The sequence below is a fragment of the Manacus candei genome, unplaced genomic scaffold, assembly GCF_025592945.1.
Source record: "Manacus candei isolate 608988 ecotype Guabito, Panama unplaced genomic scaffold, ASM2559294v1 h1tg000047l, whole genome shotgun sequence".
In the NCBI taxonomy this organism is placed as follows: domain Eukaryota; kingdom Metazoa; phylum Chordata; class Aves; order Passeriformes; family Pipridae; genus Manacus; species Manacus candei.
In genome coordinates this window covers 31,648-48,487 of record NW_026138095.1, presented here as the reverse complement: position 1 = coordinate 48,487, position 16,840 = coordinate 31,648, and the positions used below count along the sequence as shown (strand labels likewise).

At 44.9% G+C, this 16,840-nt stretch overlaps 3 long non-coding RNA genes across 4 annotated transcripts; all 3 read left to right on the top strand.

Moving 5' to 3' along the window:
- The first annotated feature begins 346 nt into the window (after positions 1–346).
- LOC127475636 (uncharacterized) lies at positions 347–3,685 on the top strand. Of its 2 annotated transcripts, none has more exons than XR_007906265.1 (5): positions 347–1,051; positions 1,741–1,939; positions 2,277–3,121; positions 3,206–3,536; positions 3,612–3,685. It is a non-coding gene; the product is annotated as an uncharacterized LOC127475636 (long non-coding RNA). The 2 variants fall into 2 exon arrangements; XR_007906264.1 differs by having other exon boundaries at positions 1,661–1,939.
- A 31-nt stretch (positions 3,686–3,716) lies between these two features.
- Positions 3,717–4,495, top strand: LOC127475638 (uncharacterized). The gene is made up of 3 exons (XR_007906266.1): positions 3,717–4,055; positions 4,138–4,321; positions 4,433–4,495. It is a non-coding gene; the product is annotated as an uncharacterized LOC127475638 (long non-coding RNA).
- Positions 4,496–4,550: 55 nt separating this feature from the next.
- LOC127475635 (uncharacterized) lies at positions 4,551–7,221 on the top strand. The gene is made up of 4 exons (XR_007906263.1): positions 4,551–4,637; positions 4,744–4,925; positions 5,000–5,196; positions 6,767–7,221. It is a non-coding gene; the product is annotated as an uncharacterized LOC127475635 (long non-coding RNA).
- The last annotated feature ends 9,619 nt before the right edge of the window (positions 7,222–16,840 follow it).

Below are 16,840 nucleotides of genomic sequence, written 5' to 3'. Positions count from 1 at the left end.
CGGGGAAGCCGCGGCGGGGCCCGGGGGCTGCAGCTCTCTGGCTTCCCGACTGGCTTTGCAGACATTTGCCACCTTCAGAGGAGGCAAAAATCCCCGCGGAGCTGAGCAAGGGGTGCGGGGAGTGCAGCGAGCTGGGGCGGGGCTGTGACCAGGGCAGCGTGTGCGCAGTCCCCCAAAACCAGCCCGGAACAACCCCAGAGCCCAGAGCGAAGCGCCGCGGGATCGCGCCGGCCCCGCCCCTAGACTCGCCCAGGCCCGCTCCCTGGCTCGCGCCGGCCCCACCGCCCGGCCCCGCCCTGCCCGCCCCCAAGAACCCCGCCGTCCCCGCTGCCCTCTTCGGTCCCCTTGTCCCGGGAGAACTCCCAGACGGGCCGTGACCGCGGAGCTCCCACCCGCCCTTCCCCGGCCCCAGCAGCGCCTGCCGGGGCTGCGGCGGGAGGCGCGCTGAGGGAACGGGGAGCGGGGCCGCGCGGAGGGGCGGGGTCGGGCTGAGCGGGCGGGGCGGGGCCGCAGGGCCAGGCGGGCTGGGATTGGGCGGAGGCGCTCGAGTGCTGATTGGGCAGCGCTGCTGGCCCGCGGTATAGAAGGGTCGGCGGGGAAGGTGTGGCCGGTTGTGTGTGAGGGCGCGGTCCAGCTGCTGCCCGGGCTGCGGAGGTGAGAGCGCCTTGTCCGCTGGGTTTATGGACCGGGGGAGCTGGGGGGCGTTTAGGTGCCCGTTGTGCTGGGCAGCGGGGGCCGGGTAAGCCCGTTACCTGCCGGGTAACCCCGGGGAGAGCCGTGGCATGGCTGTGGGGCCTGTGCTCTCTGGGTGTCTCAGGTTTTGCTTTGAAATTCCAAACCCTTTCCCCGTGCAGGGTTATGAGGCAAAGACTGCTTTAACTTGGTTTTTTGGTGCTGCGTTAATGCTTTTTGCTCGTTCTGTGTCCATTTGCAGCCTCGCTCGTGGTTTCCCCTGGTGTGGAGGCGAGTTGTGCTTCCTACTGGGAGAGAGAACGGCCTTGGGAAGCTGCTCCATGAGCCACAGCTGTGCCGAGCCCGGGAGTCTGTCCAGGTAAGAGCAGGGCTTATACTCCCAGTGAGGAGCTGGGGTTTGCTGTTGGAAGATAGAATGTGCCCATGCCTTTAAATGCAAGGGCAGGCAGAAGCTGGGAGGGACCCTGAGCAGGTTTGGTGGAGATTTTGGCCTCCAAACCTCCAGGTTTGGAGGCCGCCATCTTAAGTGTGGCCTCGGCTAAGTTCTAGTCCTGGTGGCGCCATCTTTAGTGTGGCCTCGGGGCGGACTTCTGGGCCACGGCCGCCATCTTTGGCGTGGTCTCGGCACAGTTTTAAAAGACCTTGACTGTGGGGGAAGTGTCCAGGAAAAATGATTCCTTTTTTGCAGGGAGGCAGTTTGCAAGGACAGGTGGGTTGCTATGCTCTCTAGCAAAAATACTCCCCTTGGGATGTCCAGGGTGAGGAAATGTTGGCCATGTGTGGGCTGGAGAAAAGGTGTGTGGGTGCCTGAGTGTGACACCCGTGGGTGTGCAGGAAGGGGGTTCTGGTGCCATTGGAGCTGCCAGGGAGCCAAAAAGGGCACAGTTGTCTGAAAAAGGCAAAATGTTTTAGCCTCTGTTGACACCTGTACCAAAGGAGATGCAAATTTTCCCTTTCTCATCTGCAGACTTCACAAAGCTCCCCAGGAAAGGAAGCTTTAGATTCCTCCCCAGCTTTATGCTAAAGGTTTCCTTCCTCCTGTCTCAGCACCCTTTCTGCTGTTGGGAGAGCACAAGGTGGATGGAGAGGATCCCCAGGCATCTGCAGGCACAAGGGACTCATATAACTGCGATTTTCCTATGCCCCTTGTGAAAGGGACTTTCAGGATACTCTTGGGAATGTGCCAGCTCTCCTGCTGAAGCTTTTCTATGGAATATTTGAACACAAAGAGTAAAACTAAAATCAGGTCTGTTCTGGAGTATGTTACACTTGTGCAAAGCTCCTTTCCTCTGTTTATTTTCTGTTCTGGAAAGAACAATCTGGGGTTCCTGGGCACTTCCTATTGAGTCATTCCATGAAAATAATTTTGTACTGAAAGGGGAAAGGAGCTGTCTGTGGAAGGTCAGATGTGCATGATAAAACCTTTATGCTTTTCAGACAGTAAAGTCTTAAAATATATAGCAGAGCTATATATGGCAATGAAGAGGATTACACTCAAATGCAAGGTTTTTAAATTTAATAATTTTGTGTGCTGTGTCGGTAAGGTACTTTTGTAATTTGTTATCTTGCTTTCTTTTCCTTAGGAGCCTTGCGTCTTTTGAGATCTCCTGATCATTTCAACTGCAGCTTGGTATTTTTTCACAAGTGTTATCCCATCCCGAGGTGAAGCTGCTCTGTGTTGAGGATGGCTACAGACACCTAGGTTTGCAAGTAGTCAGTGGGGGGTTACAGCCCAGAGATGGAGCAAGGGCTTGGGTGTCAGCTTAGGAATTGCCAGGGGTGTTTTGAAGGTAGTATGGGTGGAAAGCAGTGTCCAGGAGCCCCCTAAATGCCTGTGAAGGCATCCACTGACTTTTCAGATGTGCCACTTAAGTTTTCCTCTCGTTCACCCAGATATTCTGCGCGATTACAGCTGCAGTCTTTGGCTGCAGGCAGTGACCCTGGGTGGTTTGCCTAAAGAGAAGGGAGACTCTTTGAGCTCTCCCCATATATCTGGGTGACTTTAGTTAGGGTTTCTTTACCATGTCAGAGGGACAGGGTGTAAAGCAGAGTTGAACAGAACAGAGGCCAGAGGAGCAGAGCAAGAAGGTGGGTGGTCACCTGACATCAGCACAAAGACGTGGCTTTTGGCTCCACGTTTACTCACTGTGTTAAGGATTTTGTTGTTTGGGTTTGTTTTTTCTTTGTTTTCAGATGCAGAGCCCTGGTCCCAGGAGGCTCTAGGCACCGGAGGGGAGGTGATCTGGGTGAGTCCTGGTGAGCAAGGTGAGCATTGACTCCAGGACAGAAGTAAATGGTCTTTTACAGGTGTTGTGGTGAATCTGTGCACATGCTTTGTTTGTTGTGTTTTCCAGGGGTTCTGCCACCTTCTAACAGACAGTCCAGTGCTTCAGGGCTCCTGCTGGTAAGAGGTCACTGTGGAGGAGAGGTAGGTAGGAGCTACCCCAGGAAAGCCATCCTTTCAGGCAGTATCTCAGTGTGTACATTTGCCTTTGGCTTTTTTACTTTGCAGAGAATGTGTGCAGCCTCAGAGGGCCACAGCCACCTGCTAGTTAGGTTTGATGGTCTTCAGCTGTCCTTGTGAGTAATCTCCTAATACTACGAGGGTCATCAATTAAGGCTGGACCTTTTCCAGTTGCAGGTGCCATCCAGCCTGTGTTTGGCAAAGGAGGAGCATTGAGGTTGAGTCGAGGAGGTAGTGAGGACGTGCTGGGGTCTCCCTTACTTTCAAACACACCACGTAACTTTTTTTCTCACTCTCCTAGGTACGGCACACGGTGACGGCAGCAGCCTCCGACTGGGGTCGGAGCCAGTGGCCTGAGAACCTCTCAGCTCAGGGGATGGTGAGTAGCCAATTGCGGGGTTATCTCCCACGTGCTGCTGAACTCTTGTCTCAATTCCAGTTTTCTTTCTTGTAGCCGACCGAGTCAGGGATCACAGGACCTTCTGAGCCAGCCAGGTGTCCTTCCTTTACATGGAAGATGGATTCACATCCCCAACTGTGGGAAAGATAAGTGGAGGACTATCACCTGGAGAGGGGATGAGAGCTGGGTCCAATTTTATGGTTAGGAGGGAGGGATTTTCAAATGAGCACAGGGGAAAGGGTCTACCCTAACAGGCCCTTGGCACACATAGGAGGAGCAGTTTACTTTTCATCACTGGAGTAGAATGTGCAGGGCAGAGCCGTTCAGGTCTGTGTCGTGTCCTTTGTCCAGTCTGTGTTTTGTGTCTTAAAATTCACAATCATGGTGTCCTTTCTCAGCGTTCTCTCTCCTCGTTGCACCAGAGCACTTGTCGGGAAATGTGTCCTTGGAGTTTGTGTTGGACCTGGAACTGCTCTGCCCTGCAGTGCAGACTTGGGGGTAGGTGGAGTAGAAAGGAGACTTTCCAGTTAACCTGTGGATAGGCTTAGCCACTGAGGGCAGGACCTTAAAGTTAGGTCAGTGTTTGTTTGTGCAGGCTGTCTTTGGACCCCAGATGGCTTGTCTAAGGAGAAATTAGAATTGCACAGCAGTTAAGGTCCCTCCATCTATATGGCTGACTTTGGTAACTCATTTCTATGCAGCGTCAGAGGGACTGGATGTAAAGCAGAGATAAACAGAAGAGGCTGGAGGAGCAGAGTCAGAAGGTGGGTTCTCATGTGAGGTCAGAGCCAAGACATGACTTTTGGTCCTAGGTTTACTTGATCATTTGGATGGTTTGGTGGTTTAGTTTTGTTTTTTTGTTTTTTTTTCCCAAGATGCAGAGCCACCGGCCCAGCAGACGATAGGCACTAGAGGGAAGGTGAGCCTGGTGAGGAAGGTGAACAGGGACTGCAGGACAAAATTAGATGCTTTTTTGCAGGCGGTGTACTTGTGGTGAATCTGTGTACATACTTGTTTTTTTGTTTTCCAGGCAGTGCACTGATTTCTGACGTACAATCCAACGTGATGGGGACCCTGCCTGTAAGAGGTCACGGTCAAGGGGTGTCAGACAGAAACTGCCATGGGGGCAGCAAACTCTTGGGCAGTATCTCAGTACTCACATTTGCCTCTGGGGTTTTTTTTGCAGGAGATGTAGACAGCCTGACAGGGCCGAAGCCAACTCACAATGAGGAGATGTACACGGTTTGGTCCCCTGGAGCTGTCCTTGTAGGTAATCTCTGAGTATTAAAAGGATCAGCAATGAAGCACTGAGCTTTTCTGATTGCAGGTGCCATCCGGGTAACCTTTGGGAGCAGATGAGCATTGGAGGTGAGTCGGGGGGGGGAGGCAGGATCCACTGCAGCTTTAGAAATGCCCTCTAATTGTTTCTCTCTCTCGCTCAGGTATCCCAGAAGATGACAGCACATTGTCCAAGTCTGGTCAGAGCCAGTGACATGAGGACCTGCCTCGGTACCAGTGAGTAGAGGGATCGTCGGGGCTGGGACCACGTGCCACACTACTCAGATATGGTGTCTGGTTTTCTTTCTTGCAGTTGACTCCGAGTACTCTCAGGATGACAGGAACCTCTGAGCCAACCCAGGTGCCCCTCCTCTGCATCAAAGATGGATTCACATCCCCGACTCTCGGAAAGATGAGTGCAGAGCAAAGACCCAGAGAGGGGTTGGGAGTCGGGGCAAGTATGTGCATTGCCCGGAGGGATTTTTGCAATTAGTATGGTGCAATGGGTGTCCTGTAGCAGGTTATTTAGAGACCTCAAAGGAAGGGCTTACTTTGTATCATTGGATTCCCGTGTGCAGGGCAGAGCAGTTCCGGTCTGTGTCACGTCCTTTGTCTCCTCCATGTTTGTGTCCTTTGTCTCTTAATTGTGTCACATGGTGTGTGTCATCACAGGTATGGGGTGTCTCACTTGGGGTCAGCCTGGAACTGCTCTGCCCTGCTACGTGGATCAGTGGGTAGATAGAATATTGCTCAGTCTCACATCAACATGTCAGTTCCCTCAGACAGTCGAGCCAATGGCTGTACGGTCCTGCCGGATGGAGCAGGTGTCCATAACTCGTGTGCAATCATTATAGCTGAGTGTTGTGGAGCTGATGGTACTTGGATAGCAGGGCCTTGAAGCTGGGTTGTCATTTGTATTCTTGTATGCTGTGGTCAGAGTTCTCACTTGCTCAGTGGAAATGAGTTCTTTGAAGCGGTTAAGGCCTCAGTGACCATGTGGGTGACCTGAATAACCCTTTGTTTGTTTTTTTTTTTTCTTTTCATATAAGTGGACACAGTGTACCCCAGACCGAGACGAGTTGAAGCAGCCTGGGAAGAAGGTTGTCTTGGGTGTTGGATGAAGGATGTCAGTTTTAGCTGTAGGAGTCCTTTATCTTGTGCCTTCTTGCTTTTTATTTTCCAGATGGGCCCAATCGGTCTCGAGGTGTAGCGGCTCAGCAGGGAGACAAGCGAGGTGAGAATTTTACTCCCCAGCCGAATTTGGAGTTAGTTTTAGGATGTCATCTATGTGGTCAATCTCTGCATATATGTTGTAACTGTTTAATTTTTTTTCTAGGTGATACACAACCCTTTACCCGTCTGCTGAAGGTGCCGGAGGTCCATCCGATCAGAGGTCAAGCTAAAGGGGCCCGAGATAGCCAGTATGAGGCAGTACATCAGCACAAGCCTCCATATCTGGGTTGTCTTGCAGCGGCCGTCTGTCCACTTCACAGTGTGTAGCAATGCTTCGGCGTGCAGTCTGATGGGGTTTAGAGGTTTTTGGCTTTCCTTGTGAACCACCCCTAATGTTTCAGAGCTCAGTGTTTGAGCATTTACCCATTTCATTTGCAGGGGCGATCTTGGGAGCAGCTGAAGAGAGAGGAGCTTTCTAGGTGAGTTGGGGAGGCAGCAGGAGGAGCGGGGATCCACTGCAGCTTTAGAGATGCCTTCGAATTTTGTGTCTCACTCACTTAGGTATCCTGGAAGGTGGCAGCATATTCTCCAAGTCTGGTCAGAGCCAGCGACACGAGGACCTGCCTCGGTGCCGGTGAGTAGAGGGATCATCGGGGCTGGGGCCACATGCCACACTACTCAGATATGGTGTCTGGTTTTCTTTCTTGCAGTTGACTCCGAGTACTCTCAGGATGACAGGAACCTCTGAGCCAGCCCAGGTGCCCCTCCTCTGCATCAAAGATGGATTCACATCCCCGGCTCTCGGAAAGATAAGTGCAGGGCAAAGACTCAGAGAGGGGTTGGGAGTCGGGGCAAGTATGTGCATCGCCTGGAGGGATTTTTGCAATTAGTATGGTGCAATGGGTGTCCTGTAGCAGGTTATTTAGAGACCTCAAAGGAAGGGCTTACTTTGTATCATTGGATTCCCGTGTGCAGGGCAGAGCAGTTCCGGTCTGTGTCACGTCCTTTGTCTCCTCCATGTTTGTGTCCTTCGTCTCTTAATTGTGTCACATGGTGTGTGTCATCACAGGTATGGGGTGTCTCACTTGGGGTCAGCCTGGAACTGCTCTGCCCTGCTACGTGGATCAGTGGGTAGATAGAATATTGCTCAGTCTCACATCAACATGTCAGTTCCCTCAGACAGTCGAACCGATGGCTGTACGGTCCTGCTGGATGGAGCAGGTGTCCACAACTCATGTGCAATCATTATAGCTGAGTGTTGTGGAGCTGATGGTACTTGGATAGCAGGGCCTTGAAGCTGGGTTGTCATTTGTATTCTTGTATGCTGTGGTCAGAGTTCTCACTCGCTTAGTGGAAATGAGTTCTTTGAAGTGGTTAAGGTCTCAGAGACCATGTGGGTGACCTGAATAACCCTTTGTTTTTTGTTGTTTTTTTTTCTGATAAGTGGACACAGTGTACCCCAGACTGAAACAAGCTGAAGCAGCCTGGGAAGAAGGTTGTATTAGGCGTTGGATGAAGGATGTCAGTTTGAGCCATAGGAGTCCTTTATCTTGTGCCTTTTTGTTCTTTATTTTCCAGATGCGGCCCAATCGGTCTCGAGGTGTAGCGGCTCAGCAGGGAGACGAGCAAGGTGAGAATTTTACTCCCCAGCCGAATTTGGAGTTAGTTTTAGGATGTCATCTATGTGGTCAATCTCTGCATATATGTTGTAACTGTTTAATTTTTTTTCTAGGCAATGCACAACCCTTTGCCCGTCTGCTGAAGGTGCTGAAGGTCCATCCGATCAGAAGTCAAGCTAAAGGAGCCCGAGATAGCCAGTATGAGGCAGTACATCAGCACAAGCCTCCATGTCTGGGTTGTCTTGCAGCGGCCGTCTGTCCACTTCACAGTGTGTAGCAATGCTTCGGTGTGCAGTCTGATGGGGTTTAGAGGTTTTTGGCTTTCCTTGTGAGCCACCCCTAATGTTTCAGAGCTCAGTGTTTGAGCATTTACCCATTTCATTTGCAGGGGCGATCTTGGGAGCAGCTGAAGAGAGAGGAGCTTTCTAGGTGAGTTGGGGAGGCAGCAGGAGGAGCGGGGATTCACTGCAGCTTTAGAGATGCCTTCGAATTTTGTGTCTCACTCACTCAGGTATCCCGGAAGGTGACAGCCACAGTGTTGGACTCCGGTCAGGGCCTCGGTGATGGTGAGTAGGGGGATCACTGGGGTTCCAGCCCCCTGCCACACTACTCAGATATTGTGTATGCTTTTCTTTTTCACAGTTGATTTCGAGTACTCTCATGACAACAGGAACCTCTGAGCCAACCCAGGTGCCCCTCCTGTGCATTGAAGATGGATTCACAGCCCCGGGTCTCGGAAAGATAAGTGCAGGGCAAAGACCCAGAGAGGGGTTGGGAGTCAGGGCAAGTATGTGCATTGCCCGGAGGGATTTTTGCAATTAGTATGGTGCAATGGGTGTCCTGTAGCAGGTTATTTAGAGACCTCAAAGGAAGGGCTTACTTTGTATCATTGGATTCCCGTGTGCAGGGCAGAGCAGTTCCGGTCCGTGTCGCGTCCTTTGTCTCCTCCATGTTTGTGTCCTTTGTCTCTTAATTGTGTCACATGGTGTGTGTCATCACAGGTATGGGGTGTCTCACTTGGGGTCAGCCTGGAACTGCTCTGCCCTGCTACGTGGATCAGTGGGTAGATAGAATATTGCTCAGTCTCACATCAACATGTCAGTTCCCTTAGACAGTCTGTGAGCAGGATTGTCTTGCGATGCCCTGCTTGGGTGTATAGAGTCACAGCTAGGTAGAGTAGCAAACAGTGTCTATGGTATGGGCATTTGTCAGGGGTCTTTGGGCTTATAAAATGTATAGGCTCAGTTTTGGGGTAAATCCAAGGTCACAGAAGGCACACTTCAGAGTCCCTTCCCTTTTATCTTACAGCCACCCAAAGGAGACTCAGGTTCCTGGGGTGAAAGACGGCATCGGTTTTCCCGGAACTTCCGGCGACCGGGGAGAGATCGGCTGAACGATCATCGATGGAAACTTCTGAGAGCCACGGGGAGTCCCTGCCCAATGACTTCTGGACTGCATCGTGTAGCATCATATATGTTTATTTAGTGTTGCAGGTTGCTTCTTAGGCGTAGTTATTGTATTTTACAACCAGAATAGGAAAAGTCCAGCCGCCGTTTATGTTGTCATTTGGATTGCCTTGTACCACTCTGTATCATACACTTGTATAGTTGTAGTCGTATCGGTCCGTATCTGAACGTCACGGCGTCACATTCCGTGTGTCAGGAATTGTGTATCGTTGCGCCTTTGTTTGTAGCACTTTTTATGTCGTGTCACTTGTATTGCCATGTAATGTTCTGTCTGGTATACTTCTATATTTGCAGTTGTATTGCTCTGTATGTGAATGTCATAGTGTTGTATTGCTGTGCATCAGTTAGGAATTGTATAACTTTGTACCTTACTTTGTTTTGCTTTTGATATTCTGTCATTGATACTGTCTTGTAATGCTGTGAGGGGTGTGCTCGGGCATGAGCGGCATGCGTGTTTTGTCAGGCTTGGCAATTTGTTTCTTTTTGGAGTTTTTTTTTTTTTTTGAGGCTCCACGGGAACCACGTTCCCAAGGGAGCGTTTTGAGTGTACGCCGATATTCAGGGTTGGCTTGCGGCTTTGGGGTATGGTGGAGGTGTGGCAATGCAGGGGATGGGTGTGTGTAATGTAGTATTCTAACTTTGTGTTTGTTTCTCTTTCAGGATTTTTTCCACCATTTTAGCTTTAGAATAAAAAAACCCCAACCGGGTTTTTTTTTTTTTTCCCCCCCTGCTGGGGTTTTTTTTCCTAGGTCCCAGCCAGTCTGCGAGGCGATGTTCATCGCCAATGTTTGGGCACAGGCCGACCCGGGACCTGGGTTTTGTCAGGCAGGATGATTTTTTGATTTTTGAGGCTTCCCGGGAACCCCGTTCCCAAGGCAGCATTTTGAGCGTATGCCGATATTCAGGGCTGGCTTGCGGATTAAGGGAGTGGTGGAGGGATTGGGTGTGTGTAATGTAGTATTCTAACCTTGTGTTTGTGTTGTTTCTCTTTCAGGTTGTTGTTAGATAATTTTAGCTTTAGAATAAAAAAACCCCAGCCGGGGGATTTTTTTTTTTTTTTCCCCCTGGCTGGGGTTTTTTTCCCAGGTCCCAGCCGGTCTGCGAGGCGATGTTCATCACCAAGGTTTGGGCACAGGCCGACCCGGGACCTGGTTTCAGGCAGGCCAATTTTTTCATTTTTGAGGCTTCCCAGGAACCAGCATGTTCCCAAGGCAGCATTTTGAGTGTGCACCAATATTCAGGGTTGGCTTGCGGCTCAAGGGAGGGGTGAGGGTGTGGTGATGGAGGGGTTGGGTGCGTGTAATGTAGTACTCTAACCTTGTGTTTGTTTCTCTTTCAGGATTTTTTCCACCATTTTAACTTTAGAATAAAAAAGCCCAAGCTGGGGGATTTTTTTTTTCCTCCTGGCTGAGGTTTTTTTTCCTAGGTCCCAGTTGGTCTGCGAGGCAATGTTCATCGCCAATGTTGGGGCACAGGCCAACTCGGGACCTGGGTTTTGTCAGGCAGGATGATATTTTCTTTTTTGAGGCTTCCCGGGAACCCCGTTCCCGAGGCAGCATTTTCAGTGTACACCGATATTCAGGGCTGGCTTGCGGCTTAAGGGAGGGGTGAAGGTGTGGGGATGGAGGGACTGGGTCCCTATAATGTAGTATTCTAACCCGCTGTTTGTGCTGTTTCTCTTTCAGGATTTTTTACACCATTTTAGCTTTAGAATAAAAAACCCCAACTGGGGGATTTTTTTTTTTTTTCCCCCCCGGCTGGGTTTTTTTTTCCTAGGTCCCAGCCGGTCTGCAAGGCAATGTTCATCGCCAAAGTTTGGGTGCAGGCCATCCCGGGACCCGGGTTTTGCCAGGCAGGATGATTTTTTGATTTTTGAGCCTTCCCAGGAACCACGTTCCTGAGGGAGTGCTGTAACTTGTATACTAACCTGTGTTGTAAACTGTATTGTAACTTGTATGCTGTCCTGTGTGGTAACTTGGATACTAACCTGTGTTGTAAACTGTATTGTAACGTGTATGCTGTCCTGTGTGGTAACTTGGATACTAACCTGTGTTGTAAACTGTATTGTAACGTGTATGCTGTCCTGTGTGGTAACTTGGATACTAACCTGTGTTGTAAACTGTATTGTAACGTGTATGCTGTCCTGTGTGGTAACTTGGATACTAACCTGTGTTGTAACTTCTGTACTAGCCTTGTGTATTTCACAAGGTCACAACAAGTCATTCAATAAAGTTGCAATAAAGGTTTGGGGACTTTTCCCCTCTTAGGGGGTTTTCCCCCTCTTTGGCTCCTGTCTTTATTTTCTGTCATGTAGTCTTTTCTGTTTTTCTCTTCCCTTCTTTCCCTTGCTCATCTTCATCTCTCTTCTCTTGCCTTCATTTCTCTTAGTCACTTCTCTTAATCTCTTCTCTTAGTCACTTGTCTTGCTTTTAATTCTCTTGCTCTCTTCTCCTCCTTTTAATTCTCTTCCTCTCTTCTCCTCCTTTTAATTCTCTTCCTCTCTTCTCCTCCTTTTAATTCTCTTGCTCTCTTCTCCTCCTTTTAATTCTCTTCCTCTCTTCTCCTCCTTTTAATTCTCTTGCTCTCTTCTCCTCCTTTTAATTCTCTTGCTCTCCTGCTTTTTTTTCTCTTACTCTTTTATCCTGCTTTTGATTCTCTTAGTCTCTTATTCTGCTTTTGATTCTCTTAGTCTCTTATTCTGCTTTTGATTCTCTTAGTCTCTTCTCCAGCTTTTCATTCTCTTAGTCACTTCTCCTGCTTTTCATTCTCTTAGTCACTTCTCCTGCTTTTACTTCTCTCACTCTCGTCCCCTGCTTTTACTTCTCTCACTCTCGTCCCCTGCTTTTACTTCTCTCACTCTCGTCCCCTGCTTTTACTTCTCTCACTCTCGTCCCCTGCTTTTACTTCTCTCACTCTCGTCCCCTGCTTATAAGTCTTAGTCTCTTCTCCAGCTTTTAATTCTCTTGCTCTCTTCTCAGGCTCCTCTCCTGATTTTAATTTTTTTGGCTCCTCTCCTGATTTTATTTCTCTTAGGCTCTTCTCCTGATTTCAATTTTTTTAGGCTCCTCTCCTGTTTTTAATTTCTTTAGGCTCTTCTCCTGATTTCAATTCTCTTAGGCTCTTCTCCTGATTATATTTCTTATGCTCTTCTCCTGATTTTAAATTTTTAGGCTCCTCTTCTGATTTTAATTTTTTTAAGCTCCTCTCCTGATTTTAATTCTCTTAGGCTCTTCTCCTGCTTTTAATTTTTTAGGCTCCTCTCCTGATTTTAATTACTCTTAGGCTCTTCTCCTGTTTTTAGTTTTTTTAGGCTCTTCTCCTGTTTTTAATTTTTTTAGACTTCTCTCCTGATTTTAATTTTCTTAGGCTCCTCTCCTGACTTAATTTTTTTAGGCCCCTCTCCTGATTTTAATTCTCTTAGGCTCCTCTCCTGATTTTATTTCTCTTAGGCTCCTCTCCTGATTTTAATTTTTTTAGGCTCTTCTCCTGTTTTTAATTTTTTTAGACTCCTTTCCTGATTTTATTTCTCTTAGGGTCTTCTCCTGTTTTTAATTTTTTTAGGCTCTTCTCCTGTTTTTCTTTTTTTTTAGGCTCTTCTCCTGTTTTTAATTTTTTTTAGGCTCTTCTCCTGATTTTAATTCTCCTAGACTCTTCTCCTGATTTCAATTCTCTTAGGCTCTTCTCCTGATTTTATTTTTTAGCCTCCTCTTCTGTTTTTAATTTTTTTAGGCTCTTCTCCTGATTTTAATTCTCTTAGGCTCTTCTGCTGATTTTAATTTTTTTACGCTCTACTCCTGATTTTAATTTTTTTAGGCTCTTTTCCTGATTTTAATTTTTTTGGGCTCTTCTCCTGATTTTAATTGTTCCTCGTTCTTCTCCTGATTTTAATTTTTTTGGGCTCTTCTCCTGATTTTATTTCTTAGGCTCTTCTCCTGATTTGAATTTTTTTTAGGCTCCTCTCCTGATTTTAATTCTCTTAGACTCTTCTCCTGTTTTTAATTCTCTTAGGCTCTTCTCCTGATTTTAATTTTTTTAGGCTCCTCTCCTGATTTTATTACTCTTAGACTCTTCTCCTGATTTAAATTTTTTATCCTCCTCTCCTGATTTTAATTTTTTTGGGCTCCTCTCCTAGTTTTATTTCTCTTAGGCTCTTCTCCTGTTTTTAATTCTCTTATGCTCTTCTCCTTATTTTAATTTCTCTTAGGCTCTTCTCCTGATTTTAATTTCTCTTAGGCTCTTCTCCTGATTTTAATTTTTTTAGGCTCTTCTGATTTTAATTGTTCCTCAGTTCTTCTCCTGATTTTCATTTTTCGTAGTCTCTCCTCCTGATTTTAGTTTTTTTAGGCTCTTCTCCTTATTTTAAATCTCTTAGACTCTTCTCCTGATTTTATTTTTTTTTGGCTCTTTACCTGCTTTTATTTTTTTTAGACTCCTCTCCTGATTTTAATTTCTCTTAGGTTCTTCTCCTCATTTTAATTTTTTTAGACTCCTCTCCTGATTTTATTTCTCTTAGACTCTTTTCCTGTTTTTCATTCTCTTAGACTCTTCTGATTTTAATTTTTTAGGCTCTTCTCCTGATTTTAATTTTTTTAGGCTCTTCTCCTGATTTTAATTCTCTTAGGCTCTTCTCCTGTTTTGAATTTTTTTAGGCTCCTCTCCTTATTTTAATTCTCTTAGACTCTTCTCCTGATTTTAATTTTTTAGGCTCCTCTCCTCATTTTAATTTTTTTAGGCTCCTCTCCTTATTTTAAATCTCTTAGACTCTTCTCCTGATTTTATTTTTTTTTTAGACTCCTCTCCTTATTTTAATTCCCATAGGCTCTTCTCTTTTGAATTTTTTTAGGCTCTTCTCCTGATTTTAATTTTTTTAGGCTTTTCTCCAGTTTTTAATTCTCTTAGGCCCTTCTCCTGATTTTATTTCTCATAGGCTCTTCTCCTGTTTTTAATTTTTTTTGGCTCCTCTCCTGGTTTTATTACTCTTATGCTCTTCTCCTGTTTTTAATTTTTTTAGACTCCTCTCCTGGTTTTAATTTTCTTAGGCTCTTTTCATGATTTTAATTTTTTTTAACTCTTCTCCTGTTTTTAATTTTTTTAGGCTCTTCTCCTGATTTTATTTCTTAGGGTCTTCTCCTGATTTTAATTTTTTTAGGCTCCTCTCCTGATTTCAATTCTCTTAGGCTCTTCTCCAGTTTTTAATTCTCTTAGACCCTTCTCCTGGTTTTAATTCTCTTAGGCTCTTCTCCTGATTTTATTTCTCTGCGGCTATTTTCCTGTTTTTAATTTTTTTAGGGTCTTCTTCTGATTTTAATTTCTTTTAGGTTCTTCTCCTGATTTTAACTTTTTTAGGTTCTTGTCCTGGTTTTATTTCTCTTAGACTCTTCTCCTGATTTTATTGTTTTTTAGGCTCCTGTCCGTATTTTAATTCTCTTAGGCTCTTCTCCTGATTTGAATTTTTTTAGGGTCTTCTCCTGATTTTAATTTTTTTAGGTTCCTCTCCTGATTTTAATTTTTTTAGGCTCCTCTCCTGATTTCAATTCTCTTAGGCTCTTTTCCTTTTTTTAATTCTCTTAGGCTGTTCTCCTGCTTTTATTTCTCATAGGCTCTTCTCCTGTTTTTAATTTTTTTAGGCTCCTCTCCTCATTTTATTTCTCTTAGGCTCTTCTCCTGATTTTAATTTTTTTAGGCTCCTCTCCTGATTTTAATTCTCTTAGGCTCCTCTCCTGATTTTAATTCTCTTAGTCTCTTCTCCTGATTTTAATTCTTAGTCTCTTGTCCTGATTTTATTTCTTAGGCACTTCTCCTGATTTTAATTTTTTAGGCTCTTCTCCTGATTTTAATTTTTTTAGACTCCTCTCCTGATTTTTATTTTTTCAGTCTCCTCTCCTGTATTTATTTCTCTTAGGGTCTTCTCCTGTTTTTAGTTTTTTTAGGCTCTTCTCCTGATTTTTATTTTTTTAGGCTCTTTTCCTGTTTGTAATTTTTTTAGGCTCTTCTCCTGCTTTTATTTCTCTTAGGCTCTTCTCCTGATTTTATTTCTTAGGGTCTTCTCCTGATTTTATTTTTTAGACTCCTCTCCTGCTTTTAAATCTTTTACGTTCTTCTCCTGGTTTTATTTCTCTTACGCTCTTCTCCTGTTTTTCATTCTCTTAGGCTCTTCTGATTTTATTTCTCTTAGGCTCTTCTCCTGTTTTTAATTTTTTTAGGCTCTTCTCCTGATTTTAATTCTCTTAGTCTCTTCTCTTGATATTAATTTTTCTTAGTGTCTTTTCCTGATTTTAATTCTCTTAGACTCTTCTCCTGATTTTTTTTTTTTAGGCTCCTCTCCTGATTTTAATTTATTTAGGCTCCTCTCCTTATTTTAATTTTTTTTGGCTCTTCTCCTGTTTTGAATTTTTTTAGGCTCTTCTCCTGATTTTATTTTTTTTAGGCTCTTCTCGTCTTTTTAATTCTCTTAGGCTCCTCTCCTGTTTTTAATTCTCTTAGGCTCTTCTCCTGTTTTTAATTTTTTTTGGACTCTTCTCCTGATTTTTATTTTTTTAGGCTCTTCTCCTGATTTCATTTCTTAAGGTCTTCTCCTGATTTTAATTTTTTATCCTCCTCTCCTGATTTTAATTTTTTTAGGCTCCTCTCCTGATTTTAATTCTCTTAGGCTCTTCTTTTGATTTTATTTCTCTTAGCCTCTTCTCCTGTTTTTAATTTTTTCAGGCTCCTCTCCTGATTTTAATTTCTCTTAGGTTCTTTTCCTGTTTTTAATTTTTTTTAAGCTCCTCTCCTGGTTTTATTTCTCTTCGGATCTTCTCCTGTTTTTAATTCTCTTAGGCTCTTCTGATTTTATTATTCTTAGGCTCTTCTCCCGTTTTTCATTTTTTTAGACTCCTCTCCTGGTTTTATTTCTCTTAGGCTCTTCTCCTGTTTTTAATTCTCTTAGGCTGTTCTCCTGATTTTAATTTCTCTTAGACTCTTCTCCTGTTTTTAATTTTTTTAGGCTTCTCTCCTGATTTTAATTCTCTTAGGCTCTTCTCCTGATTTTATTTCTTAGGCTCTTCTCCTTTTTTTAATTTTTTAGGCTCGTCTCCTGATTTTATTTTTTTAAGGCTCCTCTCCTGATTTTTATTTTTTTAGACTCCTCTCCTGATTTTGATTTTTTTCGGCTTCTCTCCTGATTTTAATTATTTTAGACTTATCTCCTGGTTTTATTTCTCTTAGGGTTTTCTCCTGTTTTTAATTTTTTTAGGCTCTTCTCCTGATTTTAATTACTCTTACGCTCTTCTCCTGTTTTTAGTTTTCTTAGGCTCTTCTCCTGATTTTAATTCTTTTAGGCTCTTCTCCTGATTTTATTTCATAGGCTCTTTTGCTGATTTTAATTTTTTAGGCTCCTCTCCTGATTTTAATTTTTTTAGACTCTTGTCCTGATTTTAATTTTTTTAGGCTCTTTTCCTGCATTTAATTTTTTTATGCTCTTCTCCTGATTTTATTTCCCTTAGGGTCTTCTCCTGATTTTAATTTTTTTAGGCTCTTTTCCTGACTTTATTTCTCTTAGGCTCTTCTCTTGATTTTAATTTTCTTAGGCTCTTTTCCTGATTTTAATTTTTTTAGGCTCTTCTCCTGATTTTAATTTTTTTATGCTCTTTTCCTGATTTCATTTCTCTTAGACTCTTCTCCTGATTTTAATTTTTTTTAGACTCTTTTCCTGATTTTAATTCCCCTAAGCCCTTCTCCTGATTTTAATTTTCTTAGGCTCTTCTCC